This window comes from Hemicordylus capensis, chromosome 1 (genome assembly GCF_027244095.1).
Source record: "Hemicordylus capensis ecotype Gifberg chromosome 1, rHemCap1.1.pri, whole genome shotgun sequence".
Classification (NCBI taxonomy): domain Eukaryota; kingdom Metazoa; phylum Chordata; class Lepidosauria; order Squamata; family Cordylidae; genus Hemicordylus; species Hemicordylus capensis.
In genome coordinates this window covers 83,421,452-83,434,864 of record NC_069657.1, presented here as the reverse complement: position 1 = coordinate 83,434,864, position 13,413 = coordinate 83,421,452, and the positions used below count along the sequence as shown (strand labels likewise).

The 13,413-nt window shown below is 44.1% G+C and overlaps 1 protein-coding gene across 6 annotated transcripts in view; it reads left to right on the top strand.

Moving 5' to 3' along the window:
• Positions 1 to 1,174: 1,174 nt before the first annotated feature.
• Positions 1,175 to 13,413, top strand: part of NR1H3 (nuclear receptor subfamily 1 group H member 3) — a 48,102-nt gene continuing 35,863 nt past the window's right edge. For 2 of the 6 annotated variants that reach the window (XM_053285502.1, XM_053285499.1), the window contains exon 1: positions 1,175 to 1,482. The gene's annotated coding sequence lies outside the window, so the exon portion shown is untranslated. Of the gene's footprint in view, positions 1,483 to 1,524; positions 2,156 to 5,420; positions 5,442 to 9,945; positions 9,968 to 13,413 lie in introns of those variants that run through there. The other 4 variants (XM_053285504.1, XM_053285501.1, XM_053285503.1 and 1 more) reach the window with 3 other exon arrangements.

Here is a 13,413-nt window from a genome sequence, read left to right as displayed (position 1 = left end):
ATTTGTGTGGTGATTACCCATTACTTTATAACAAAAAGCAAATGTCCAAATATAGAGAAATTTCTGCCACTTAAAGAATGTGGGTGAGCAGCTTCAATTTCAGAGCTTAGTGGCTGTTTATAGATGGGCAACACAAAAATATTTTATATTGTTCCTAGTATTCACTGATGCTTTGACCCTTTCAGTTAATACTATTACTACTAGCAGATTTATTATTTATTTATAATTACATTTTATACCACCTCAATCATCTCTAGGCAGTGCACAGGTAATTTAAAAGCATAGTGTTAACATTTATATTGTCATTAACTTCAAAAACTGGGAAAGTCAAGTGATTTGCAGTAGCAAGATTTAGCATTTATATGGCATTTTGTTATGTTCAGACCCCGCTGTAGAGGTAGAATTTAAACAGAATTCACCCTGACATTTCTGATGTATTCTGCTGCTATTTGTAACCTGCTTTGTGATGACACTAGTAGGAAAGGGGCTTTAGATTGAGTTTTTGAACCAATTAAATGAAAGGGGCGGATGCCTTCTTCATCTCTAAACATGCCTGTGTCTGTGGTTTGTGGATCAGCATGAATTTGTAGCCTAGCCAAATGGCTATTGTATTGGTCCCAAAGAAAAAGGGGATCCAAATTTCTTCAGTGTGCTATACTTTTGTATTGGACCAATGCCTGAGCTTGAAAGAGAGAGACTCTTTGTGGTTGTTTTCTTAAAATTAACAGGAGGAAAGTAATTGTTTCTATTTCGTGCAGCATATAGCTGTCCATGGGTGGTTCCTGGTGTTTTCCTTATGTCCCTTTTCAGACTGCAAGTCTCTCTGGGACAGGGAGCTTTCCCTCTTCCACAATTTATTTTGCTAGCTAAACTGCACTTTGGGCTTCTTTACTGAAAAATATTTATAATCAGCTCTGTGGGTAGTGTAGCAAGCCTTTGTCTTACACAGTATTATTCTCCTTTTATAGAACTGGACAAGAACACAATACCACACATATAATACAGCAGTAACAGACACACAGCCAACCACAATGATGATAATAACGCCGCCACCACCACGAGGCACGCTCGCGACCAGGCCGAATGGAAGGGAGAGCTTCTTCTGCCCGGGTTGTTATGCACGCCACGCTGCCAGGATGTAGCAATGCGGGGAGGAGGGAACAAGGGGGAGGAGTTGGGGAAAGTTCAGGCATGTGACTCTGAGGCGGCTGCTGCTGCTGTTGCTCACATTACATCACTGCAACTTGGGCAGAGTGGCTGTCCTCGGCCCAGAAGTAAATGCCCCGGGGCTGAAGTTGAGCATTCCGTGCTGACCCAGCCCTGCCCCGGCGGCGCCAGACTTCGCGGGGGCAAGGAGGTCGCAGCCTGCGCCGGTTGGTTGCCCCTTCTCTGGAAGAGGTGTGTGTGGTGGAGTTGCCCTGTAGAGCAAGTCACCTCCCCTTCCGGGGCAGCTGGCGTTCCTGGAGCTGCTGTTGCTGACGGGTAACTTCTTTTCTTACACGATCTCCCTGGGCAACCTGGGAATCTGGTGGCGTCCGCTGGAGAGCGCGCATGTAACCCCCGCGCCCGCCCCGAGGCTCTCCCACACATTCTCTGGGTGGTCCTGAATGCCTCCTAGTGGCACCAGGAAAGCCGGCGTAAAAAATGGAAAACAAAGAAGACACCTGTTGGCGCTTAGGCACCGACCACCGTACGCGTGTTAGCTGTGCGGGGACTCTGGGATAGGAAGGGCATCCATCCGCTCCTGTCTTTTTGTCCCCCTGGTTTGATGAAAGCGCTGCTGACCTCTAGCTCTGATCCGTGGTCGAAGGGAGCATCTTCGAAATGGCTTGAAGGAGATAAGTGGACACACAGTGTGACCACCATTTGTGCCTCCGTACATGTTGGTGCGGGGTAAGAGTGGGGAGAAGATAATTTTCACAGGCTTCTTAAGACATGTGTGGAATGGAGACATAAGTGATTTGAGAGCACAAACCCCGCCGCTGTTGGTTACTCTGGAGCTGACACAGCAACCTCGAGTTTGTACTCAAATGGCAATGCTGGGCAGGCTCATCAGGGAGGCAGCCCTTTTTCACACAGTGGGAATTCTGAGCAAAAGTGCCTAGAAGAGGACTGCCGAGCCACCTCCTTACCCATTCAGGACTGAGTGGGAGAGGTGAATATCACACTTTTGGAGGATACAGTTTTCTTCTCCAAAAGCATCTTTATTTTCTGTGTGGGGAGATACTACTCATTCCCTTCTGACTTTCAGTCAAAGTGAAAGGCATGGGAAAGAGTGCATATGTATCAAGCATTATATATTTATTATTATTTAATATATACTGCTTTTCAATTAACATTTTAAAAGCAATTTTCATACAATAAATAATATAATATGGTGTGCTGTCTCCAAAGGGCTCATAATCTAAAAAGAAACACAATGTAGACATCAGCAACAGCCATTGGAAGGATGCTGTGCTAGGGCTGGATAGGGACAGTTGCTCTAAGGTAAAGTGTGCTGTCAAGTTGATTTTGACTCCTGATGCCCACAGAGCCCTGTGGTTGTCTTTGGTAGAATACAGGAGGGGCTTACCATTGCCTCCTCCCGCACAGTATGAGATGATGCCTTTCAGCATCTTCCTATATCACTGCTGCCCAATATAGTACCAGTGGGGATTCGAACCAGCAACCTTCTGCTTGTCAGTCAAGCATTTCCCCGCTGCACCATTTGGTGGCTTAAATATAAGATAATCACCACTTTAAAAGGCACTTCTTCGCTAAATTGCAATTAAACATATTGACACTTCTGTCTCCAGGGAACTCATAAGTGTACAGACATACCCTTTTGCGGCCAGCTTCTTGGCTGCGTATCATTTTTAAAGCTTGTGGGAAAAGTTCATTTCCCACCCAATGGCAGGAAGGTGGGTGGAGGGAACATGTCTCTTTGCTCAGGCACACCAAAACCTGGAATCTGATCTACAAGACTGTCTGCGATGGCACCCTGGCTCTACTGCAGTCTGGGAAATCAGTGTTCAAATTCCCCCTAAGGCATGAATTGTCTGGATGGCCTTGGTCAAATCTCTATCTTTCTATCTCATAGCTGCTGTAAAGAAAGAATGTATAATGTACTTTACGCACCAGAAATGCTGTGGAAATTAATATTTAAGCTGAGAGACAAACTAATCTGGAAAGTGATAAGATAGTAGAGAGATTCTAATGGGAAGTCAGTGTGCAGTTGCTAGTGGGCTTTCAGTCTTCAGAAGGCTTTCAGAGGGGTTTAGACAAATTTATGGAAGAGAGGTCTGGACTATAAGTTGTGATGAACATAAGAACAGCCCTGCTGGATCAGGTCCAAGGCCCATCTAGTCCAGCATCCTGTTTCGTACAGTGGCTTACCAGATGCCGCTGGAAGCCACAGGCAGGGCATACCCTCTCTCCTGCTGTTACTCCCCTGCAACTGGTACTCAGAGGCATCCTGCCTTTGAGGCTGGAAGTGGCCTCTAGCCCTCTAACTAGTAGCCGATGAGAGACCTCTCCTCCATGAAGTCATCCAAACGCCTCTTAAAGCCAGCCAGGTTGTTGGCTGTCATCGCAACTTGTGGCAGGGAATTCCACAAGTTGATTATGCGTTGTGTGAAAAAGTACTTCTGTTTGTTGGTCCTAGATTTCCCAGCAATCAATTTAATGGGATGACCCCTGGTTCAAGTGTTATATGAGAGGGAGAAGAATTTCTCTCTATACACTTTCTCCAGATCATGCATGATTTTATAGACCTCTATCATGTCTCCCCGCAGTCGTCTTTTTTCTAAACTAAAAAGCCCTAGGTGTTGTAGCCTTGCCTCATAAGAAAGGTGCTCTAGGCCCCTGATCATCTTGGTTGCTCTCTTTTGCACCTTTTCCAGTTCTACAATGTCCTTTTTAAGATGTGGTGACCAGAATTATATGCAGTACTCCAGGTGTGGCTGCACCATATAGTTTTGTATAAGGGCATTATAATATTAGCAGTTTTATTTTCAGTCTCCTTCCTAATGATCCCTAGCATGGAACTGGCCTTTTTCACAGCTTCCACACATTGAGTTGACACTTTCAACGAGCTGTCCAGCACAACCCCAAGATCCCTCTCCTGGTCATTCACCAACAGCTCAGATACCATCAGTGTATACTTGAAGTTGCCAACACTTTATACTTTACTTTTCACTTGCCAACACTGAACCGCATTTGCCACTTTGTCACCCACTCACCCAGTTTGGAGAGATCCTTTTGGAGCTCCCCACAATTGGTTTTGGATTTCACTACCTGTAAGAGTTTGGTGTCATCTGCAAATTTGGTCACCTCACTGCTTACCCCTGCTTCTAGATCATTTATGAATAAATTAAAAAGCACCGGTCCCAGTACAGATCCCTGGGGGACCCCACTTCTTACTTCCCTCCATTGTGAAAACTCTCCATTTATATCTACCCTCTGTTTCCTGTCTTTCAACCAGTTAGCAATCCACACAAGTACTTGTCTCCTTATCCCATGACTGCTAAGTTTCCTCAGGATTCTTTGATGAGGAACTTTGTCAAAAGCTTTTTGGAAGTCCAGGTATACTATGTCAACTGGATCACCTTGATCCACACACTTGTTGACACTCTCAAAGAACTCCAAAAGGCTTGTGAGGCAAGATTTACCTTTGCGGAAGCCGTGCTGGTTCACTCCAGCAGGGCCTGTTCTTCTACGTGCTTTACAATTTTATGGCAATGTTGCATCTCCATATTTAGAGGCAGTATGCTTCAGGGGTTCACAGCCTTGTGTCCCTGGATGCTGTTGGACTACAACTCCCATCATTCCCAGCCCAATTGCCTAAGGGGATGCGCGTTTTAGTCCAACAACATCTGTTGACCCAAAGTCAAAACTCCTGATCTAAATACCAAGTGTTGTATGGGGCCAACAGCAGGGGATGGCTATTCCCTTCATGTCATGCTTGTAGGCTTTTCAGAGGCAACTGGTGATCACAGTGGCGAACAGGATGCTGATGGACCTTTTGTCTGATTAAAGAAGGAACGCACTCTTCACTGCATTTTTATTTAATGTGACCTAAGAGGCAGTTTAGTGTCCCTTAAGCCTTTACTGATCTGAAACTCCTATGAATAAACACCTGTGAATAAGGAAGGGAAGTTTGTTATTGGAAATCTGAACCAAAGTGCTGGTTTGTATTTGTAAACAGACTTGGTTAGCACACCTGTGCTAACTGGACAAAGTGGTACCATTTCAAGTAGTTACTCTTTCATTTAGCAGGGGAGAGCAACTGTCTCTATTTAACCCAGCATAGTCTCTCCCCATGTCAGGGTCTGGCCAACTGCCAGGGAAGATCACGAGACAAAACGGAGCTGCTGAAACTGGATACGGCTCGGGAAGTTCGTCTTGACCGGACTTGGCTGCACGCTGTCGACACAGAGGTTGACGAATGTTGCTTTTCAGTAGTGAGTAGAAGGCTGGTGACGTGATTTCTAGTACAAGCCGAGAGCTCCCAGCTGGCAGGAATTCAAGGCTTATCAGCCCTCTGCAAGAGGCGTTTGCTTCTCCTAATAGTCTCCAATTGAGCCCTGCGTCTCGTGACACGCCGCTGTTGTGGGGTCAGCGGGGGTTGGTTGCTTAGCTCCTCTTGAGATTGGTCCTGCACGATTTCTGCTGCCTCAGGTTGTTGTGCCTGCTCTGAATTATTAGCCACAGCTGTTTCATGAACACTGACAGCCGGGCTCTGCCCCTCAGACACTCCTGCATCACCTGGAAAGTTGACAGCTTCCCCTTCCTCCTCGCTGTCTGAGATCGAGGGCATGACACTCCAGTGGTTGTTGCTGGTGTCTTTCTCACCCCCTTTAAAGACTGAGTTCCCTTGGGACAGGGAACCATCTTCTCATTCCATTTAGTATGTTAACCACTTTGAAAATTGTTTTGTTGAAAAACAGTATGCTGTATATATTACTTCTACTACTTCTTCTTTGTCATGATTCAGACTAAACCTTCACCAATGTGCCAGGGGTTTCTGTTGTGCAGTGAAGAAGGGAGATTTGTAACTATCTCCACCTTAAACCAGTGTTGTTCATTGCAAGGCCTGGGAGCCTGTAGTGGCTTCCACTGACCCTAAGTGCAGCTCCCTGATCAATTGTTTATTTTGCCTGTGCAAAACTTTGGCTGAAGCCAAGTATTCCACAAGCTGCCCTGGCACAGCATAGTGCCGTACCTTTTGCAGTACCGGTGGGGCTTCTTTAAGGGAAACTGAGCCCCCTGCACCTCCGGCTCCATGACTTTGTGCTGATAGAAGCGAGGAAGATCTGGGAGACCATTCTAATTATGCAGGAGAAGGTAGACCAACAACCATCCACCCACTTCTCTCATGTTATATTGATTGGCAGGTAGTTTCAGCACAGATGAAATGAAGAACGGCAAATAATAATGGCTTTTGGCTTAAACACCTAACAAGCCTTCATAAACAACTATCAAAACAGTTCAATCACATTTTGCAAGGAGGTGATATTGAACAATGGCTAACAACTGGGAAAACTCATCTCATCATGAAAGACCCAGCAAAAGGTGCAGTTCCAAGTAATTATAGACCGATAACCTGCCTGCCAACCATGTTCAAATTATTAACTGGAATAATAGCAGATGAAGTAATGCAACACTTATTAACTAACCAACAGCTTCCAGTTGAACAGAAAGGAAATTGCCCCAACACCAGAGGCACAAAAGACCAGCTGGTGATTGACAAAATGGTTTTAGAAAATTGCAAGAGAAGAAAAACAAATCTAAGTGTTGCATGGATTGACTACAAGAAAGCTTTCGACTCATTGCCTCACACATGGATACTAAAATGTTTAGAAACCACTGGTGTCAGCAAAAACATTCAGATATTTATTAAAAAAGCAGTGAGCATGTGGAGTACACAGTTAACAATCAATGGCGAGACACTTGGACAGGTTAGCATTAGAAGAGGTATTTTCCAAGGGGACTCATTATCCCCTCTGTTGTTTGTGATCGCCATGACTCCACTTTCACAAGTACTAAAGAAAACAGGCCTCAGATACCAAACATCTAAAACATCAAGTAAAATCAACCATCTGCTGTACATGGACGATCTGAAGTTGTACGGAAAGTTCCAGTCAGAAATCGAATTACTGCTAAACACTGTCCATATATTCAGTAGCGATATAGCAATGGAGTTTAGACTAGACAAGTGTGCTGCATTAAAAATGAACAGAGGAAAAATAAGAAAAACAGAAGGAATAGAACTGCCCAATGGAAGCAAGATCAAGAACCTGGAAGAGAAAGAACATTACAAATACTTGGGCATTCTCCAGGCTGATAACATCGCACATACTGAAGTTAAAAGAAAAATTGAAAGTGAATACATCAGGAGAGTTAGAAAAATCCTCAAGTCCAAACTCAATGGCGGGAACACCATACAAGCCATAAACACCTGGGCTATACCTATTATCAGATACACTGCAGGAATAATAGACTGGACCCAGGCAGAGCTAGAGACGCTAGATCGTAAGACCAGGAAAATCATGCCCATCAATCATGCTCTGCACCCCTGCAGTGATGTAGATAGGCTCTACCTCCCATGCAGCTCAGGTGGAAGAGGAATGCTGCAAGTCCATCAAACAGTAGAGGAGGAGAAAAGAGGCCTTGAAGAATATATCACGGACAGTGAAGAAGATGCACTTAAAATGGTCAATAATGAGAAACTATTAAACACCAATGAAGCAAAGCAGGCCTACAAGAAAGAACAAGTCAAGAAGCGAGCAGAAAAATGGGAAAATAAGCCACTGCATGGTCAGTATTTGCACAATATAACTAGAAAATCAGACATCACCAAGACCTGGCAATGACTTAAGGATGGCGACTTGAAGAAAGAAACAGAGGGTTTAATACTGGCTGCACAAGAACAGGCACTAAGAACAAATGCAATACGAGCAAAAGTAGAAAAGTCAACAACAAACAGCAAGTGCCGCCTTTGTAAAGAAGCAGATGAAACTGTGGACCACCTAATCAGCTGTTGTAAAAAGATCGCACAGACTGGCTACAAACAAAGGCATGACAAGGTAGCAGGAATGATACACTGGAACATCTGCAAAAAATACAAGCTACCTGTAGCCAAAGATTGGTGGGACCATAAAATATAAAAAGTGGTAGAAAATGAAGATGTAAAAATATTATGGGACTTCCGACTACAAACAGACAAAGATCGGCCACACAATACACCAGATATAACTGTAGTTGAGAAGAAAGAAAAACAAGTTAAAATAATCAACATAGCAATACCAGTTGATAGCAGAATAGAAGAAAAAGAAATAGAAGGGGGGGAAACCCAAAGCTCTACAAACTGAAATTGAAAGGCTGCGGCAGAAGAAGACCAAAATAATCCCAGTGGTAACTGGCGCCCTAGGTGCAATTCCAAAACAACATGAAGAGCACCTCAACACCATAGGGGCCACAGAAATCACCATCAGCCAATTACAAAAAGCAACATTACTGGGAACAGCCTATATTCTGCGACAATATCTATAATAACAGCAACAACATTGATAATAAAATTCAGCCATCGCAGGTCCTTGGGAAGGACTCGATATCTGGATAAAACAAACCAGTCAATAACACCTGTCTGACTGTGTAAATAAATAATAATAATAATTAATAAACATTCTTTGTTAGCCACCCCATAACAAATTGTTGACTGGGTGGCTCACAACAAGATGATTAAAACATACAATAAAAACACATAACACATTAAACCATAACAAACATAAGAAGGTAAAAAGAAAATACAAAATACAATTCAAAGCAGCTTAAAAACTCATTTTAAAATTAGTTAAAAATCAGATCAAATCTGAGAATCTGAATTTAAAAGGCCCAGGTGAACAAAAATGGTATTTACCTAGAGGCTTTACAGACAGGGCTATTACCCCGAATCTCCAGAAGAGAGAGTGTGCGTTCACACACCCGCCAAACTTACCCCGACGTTCCTTCGAGATCCTTGGACCCACTCCACACACAAATTGGGCTTTGTCTTGTGAATGCTAGCTTATCTTGGTGTATTTCTGGATTTTTAAAATGCTGGTTTTAAGCTACTTTTTCTGAAAATGCCGGAGCAAATAGGGAGAGGCACTGAAGTAGAATCATTATCATGATAAGAGGGATACTCTCTTTAGAAATGCAGATATAGCTCTTTAAAAAAACTCCCCCCACATTGGCTAGAAGAAAAACACGGAAACATGCCATGTGAACTTGCTTCAAAACAAAACCTGAACACAGAGGGAAGGGGCAGCTTCCCTCAATGCCGTGAGTGTGATTCTAAGTGGCTTCGCTCAACATTTACCCCGCAGCATGAAGCCATGTGCGAATAATTCCCTGGCACCTAGAAGAACAAAGTGATGAAGCCAGGTGAACCTAACTGGGGAAGCTATTCCATAAATGGGGTGCAACCACCGAAAAGGCCCTCTCCCTCCCATGCCAGACAATACTGAGAGGCTCTATCCAGCCTGAGGAGTGAGGTATTGGTATTATTGATGGTAGAGGAGGCTGATGAAGCTATCTTCGTGAAATGGCTTATATCCGGAAGAGCCGTATGACATATGAAGTTTTGCTATATGAACTTTGCATTCATCTATTATGGCATGTGGGGGCATAGTCTGTGACTGATGATACCTACATTCTATTGAGGCTACACTCGGATGGACTTATCTTTGGAACCTGAAACCTTTTAACTCCTGCACGGATTGTATTGAGACTACATCATCCACGATATCTTCTGGCAGCCGTGTTGCAGACATCATCTTCCTTTTGTTCCTTTATACTGGCATTTATTGTTCTTTGTTACATCATTTTTGCATCTCCTTGGTTACCTGGGTTGTTTTTTTTCTTTTTCCATGTTTAGTGGTTTGAGGCTGTGTTTATGTTAGCCAGTTAGGGACAGCCAGCTGAGAGCCCTGCCTACTTCATTCAGGTCTTGAGCAGCCTCTTTTGCCTTGTTTCGGGAATATTTCCTCTAGATGTCTTGACCATTATTATACATGTTATTATTCATGTTTCATTTTGAATTGTTATGTTTGGTTCAATTACTAATTTTCTTACTATTGTAAGAAATAAGAACTTATTTTACTATTGTCCTACTGATTATCAGTACATATTTCTAATTGTTTTTAGCAATATAAAGCCATACTAGACAGAACTGAGCAGTTCTGTGTATTTTTTTCTTCATGTGTCCACTTTGTACAATATAAAGTGAGAGATGGGCTCTGTTTTATTGATTGATTGAAACAGTGTGCAGGGGTGGGCAGCTAAACTGCCTCTTCCGCTATCCTACCTGGTTGCACTCTGTTGCTTCAAGCAATTTCCTCGCCATCTCAGCTCTGATACCAGAAGTGAGTCGGTTGCGGGAAAATTGCTTGAAATGATGGAACACTGTCAAGTAAGGCGGGGGGGCGGGCGGATTAAGTTCCCCTCATTTATATGTTGTGCTCCATTTTAATGTTAAAAAAGACACTTCCATCCATGCCACATGAGTGAAATACACATGGCTGCCCAGTCATATCTTGTTCGGTTCTGAGATGGTTTTAAAATGGATTGGACAAATAGAGTGGAGGATATGATTCATCAGTGTTTATTTGCCATGACAGCTAAATGAATATTCTCCAGGAATACCAGAGCTGGGCACAAGTAAGAGGAAGGGGCTGTTGCTTTTGTGCCCTGACTGTGATCTTCCCAGAAGCTTTGGGTTGGTGGGCTAGTGTTGGAAACAGAATGCCAGATCAGATGGATTTTTGGCATGATCAGCAAAGCACTTCTTTTGTTAATATACTTTTCCTTTCTGTAGATTAGTACCTCAGGCATCTGTATGCTCTAGCCCTCTTCAGACATTACCCGCTCCCCACCCAAGGAACCGTGTCTAGCACTCTGAGAGTGCACCAGCAAGCCCTGCCCAGGGCTGACATGCTCCAGTCCCATGCTGAACATGCTTATAACATGAAGATATGTTTTCTGTGATTGGAAGACTGGGGCACCTCAGCTTTCTGATCGTAGGGAGAATCTTTACGCTTACAGTGTTTGTCTTTGCAGAGAAACATTATAAGCAAGCATATTCAGCACAGCAACGAGGCTTCTGAATGCATTCGTGCTGGCAGTGGGGGCTGAGTAGTGGGAGGGCATGGAGCATAAAGCAGAATATATGTAAACTGCTTTGTTGAAAAGCGGTATATGAATATTTGTAGTAGTAGGAGTAGGAGTAGTAGTAGTGTACTTTTAACACCTTACAAAAACTCCCACTGCCTGTCGTTTTGTGCAGGCAACCAGCTGTGCTCCCCACCACCACCACCACTCAACTAGCTGATTCAATAAGAAAATTGAATACTGAATATTCAATTGCAATAAAAAGGTGGGGGAACTACGACAGCTGATTCACATGCACAATGGCCAGCTGAGTGGCAGAGGCATGGTGCTTGGCTGCTCATGTGAGATGCCAGGCAGCAGCAGTGAGAGCTTTTACTAGATGTTAAAGGTATACTCTGCTGCCTTCTGCTCCATCCCCCTGACCCAGCCTCAGCCTCCACCAGATGCCACTCAGTGCTGGGGTGGGGCTTGCACTCTCAGAACATTGTACTTAGGTACACCTCCCCCTCTGCCCCCCGCCAAGTCTAAAGGGGGCTTCTATATTTACTGTATATGTCAGCCATAGACATGAGTGCCTGGGAGCCAGGCCTAATTCTAGGCTCAGCATTCCCACATCCCTATTCCTTCTCAAGTTCTGAGACTCCCTGTGGCTTCACTCCTATTCACCTACCTACTCGGTGCTCCTGGTGTGTCCAGTCCAACTGGGAATGGGGAGAGGTGCCTCGTGATTGCTATGCAGTGGCAGCATGCAAGTTCAAACCCACCCCTATTTCAACCTGAATGTTGCTCAAGCGTTATCTTTTGTGTTGCCTAGCAATTCTAGGGTCCTCATGCTCTTTCCTCTGGGCCCAACTTGTTCGTCTCTCTCTCTATCCACTTGCCTCTTTGTTGCCTCCAAGCTTATTGATTTAGTCTCATCTTCTTACTGCTGTGTCTGCACTAATTGGAGGCAGAACAACAGTTTGAACAACAGGAGCCACCCTCTGCCCCAAAGAGCATGGGGCAATTCTCTTTAGCCTACAAGCCCCATTCATAATAGAAAATGTGCCAATTTTCCATAGACAACTACATATGAAAAAGAACATCCACCATCCCACCTCAGCAGTTGGGGTTTTCTTTTGCAGAGGCAAGGACAGAAGAGAGCACATTTGCTGTGCCATCAAGCATCTCCCTGTTGGATTCTGCTGGCACTGCAAAGAAAATAGTCTTATGCAAAAAGTGTATCATCAGCCCATTCAAATATGCCCATTCAAATGTTCCTCACATGGCATAGGCCTTTACCACCTCAGAATGCTTTCCCCACATAGGTTAGCATTCATGTATATGGACATAGCATTTTTAGATAATCAGCTTGCCTTGTGTACATCCTGTCCCTCTTTGATTATTTATTAATTATTTTGTTTAGTGCATTTATATACCGCCCTACCAAAATGTCCCTGAACAGTTCACAATATAAAAACCATTAAAATATTAACACAGTTAAAACAATTTAAAATACAATAAAAATGCTAAAAACCAAAACTTTAAAATTATAAACGAAAAGCCTGACTAAACAGGTATGTTTTTAGTTTCTTCTTAACAATGTTCAGAGAAGGGGAAACACTAATTTCATTAGGAAGTGAGTTCCAGAGTTCTATATCAGTATTTGATCTATATTAATTAGGCCTCAGTGTTTAAAGATATCTATTTGGTGTGGGGTCCAAAATTCTCTTTAATGTTTTTCATCTGTGTGTGGAATGAGTTGTGTTCTGGGCGGGAGTATCAAGGCAGTGTGTTCGCATGTGCATTCAGAGTGGGACCTTCCTGATTCAACCTGAGTGGGATCTAAAATTAACTGAGCGGACATCAGAAAATGTGTGAGTGCGTGCACATGTGCACACCTTAGAGGGAACAGTGGTGGGATCTTATGCAGAATTAAGGACCTGAGCTCCAAAGAGATATTGAAGCTATTCTCACGACCAGCGAAAACCTAGCTAGGGAAGCCCACTGCGTGTGAGAACTGCCGAGAGCCACGCGGCTCCTGGCAGTGTTGTGGTGGCAAGCCCTCTTAAGTAGCCTGTTGCTTAACCTGGGTTTGGGGCATGAGCGTGCCCCAAAACCAGGCGAAATGATTGTGTGTCTGCCGCAGCTGCTTGCAGCTGTGGCAGACACACTCGGGGGTGGGGGTTCCCAGTAATGCACCACACACTCGCGTGGTGCATTATTGGGGCTCTGGGTGGTGGGGCGCGATGCAGTGGCACTTGCCTGCGCCCGACCCCTGGAGCTGCAGGCGGTCCACAGGAG